This window comes from Rhinopithecus bieti, unplaced genomic scaffold (assembly GCF_001698545.2).
Source record: "Rhinopithecus bieti isolate Rb0 unplaced genomic scaffold, ASM169854v2 scaffold_20175, whole genome shotgun sequence".
Classification (NCBI taxonomy): Eukaryota; Metazoa; Chordata; class Mammalia; order Primates; family Cercopithecidae; genus Rhinopithecus; species Rhinopithecus bieti.
In genome coordinates, this window is record NW_016809984.1 from 611335 (window position 1) to 612831 (window position 1497).

A 1497-nucleotide genomic window follows, 5' to 3' on the forward strand; every position below is an offset into this window, starting at 1 on the left:
AGGTTTTTTTTGTTTGTTTGTTTTGAGACAAAGTCTTGCTCTGTCGTCCAGGCTGGAGTGCAGTGGCGTGATCTCTGCTCACTGCAGCCTCTGCCTCCCGGGTTCAAGTGATTCTCCTGCCTCAGCCTCCCGAGTAGCTGGGCTTATAGGCGGGTGCCACCATGCCTGGCTAATGTTTTTTGTATTTTTAGTACAGATGAGGTTTCACTATGTTGGTCAGGCGGGTGTTGAACTCCTGACCTCAGGTGATCCGCCTGCCTCGGCCTCCCAAGGTGCTGGGATTACAGGTGTGAGCCACTGCGCCCGGCCAGAAAATGGTAGGTTTTTACATTTTGTTTATATCATTTATGTCTCTCAATGAAGTTTTGTAGTTTTCTTCGTATCTTCTCCTTTCTTTGTAACTTATTCATAAGTGTGTTATAGTTTTTGTTGTTATCTTGAATGGAAGAGGTTTCCAATATATTTTCTAATAATTAATTGCTATTATGTTGGAAAATACTGATATCTTTATTTTTCTTACATTCAGCCATCTTATCCAACTCTCTTATTAGTGCTACTGGCTTGTTACTTTATTCTTTTGAGTTTTCAGTCATCTTCTATATATAATAATAGTTTTGCATCCTCCTTTCCAATGGTTATAACACTTATTTTTGTTTCCTGCCCTATTCTTGACCTCTAATATATTAAATATAGCCTCATGTGGTGGCTCATGCCTGTAATCCCAGCACTTTGGGAGGCTGAGGCGGGCAGATCGCTTGAGGTGAGGAGTTTGAGATTAGCCTGGGCAACATGGCAAAACCCCGTCTCTACAAAAAAATACAAAAAAATTAGCTGGGCATGGTGGTCCATGCCTATAGTCCCAGGTGCTAGGGAGGCTGAGGTAAGAGGATTGTTCTGGGCTCCTCGCTTGGGCCCAGGAGGTGGAGGCTGCAGTGAGCTGTAAGTGTGCAGTGAGCTGTAAGTGTAACTCCTGCCTGGCTGACAGAGGGAGACCCTATCTCAAAAACCATCATATGTATACATGTATGAGACAGCATATTTATCTCGGTCCTGATTTTATTGGAATGCCTCTGAAGTTTCACGGCGTGCCAGTTCACCCTGTCCTGTTTGCCTTAACATTTGTTCCTTGCCCTTCCCTGCTCTGTTGTACTGCAGTGGACTGAAATTGGCGTGTCCCAAGGTTCCCATGTCAGCTGGTTTCCTGCTGAGTGCAGGCCCTGGGAGGTTCTGGCAAGAGATTGGTGAACAGAAGAAAGGGAGAAGCCCGGGTATTTCTCCCTTATTCTCTGCCACAAGTAGCAACTCTAGCAACAGCTGCATCTATTTCATGGCTCCAGCTCTGGCCAGACAGGTGTCTCCATGGTTCCAGCTTCTGTTGAGCAAACCTGGTCCCAGGTTTCAGGAAATACTTCTTCCTTTTTTGTTTCTTCAGCTAGGCTGCTCTTAGTCCCCAGCAAGAGGGTCCCTTCCCAACCCCACATGTTAGAGGGCTCTGCA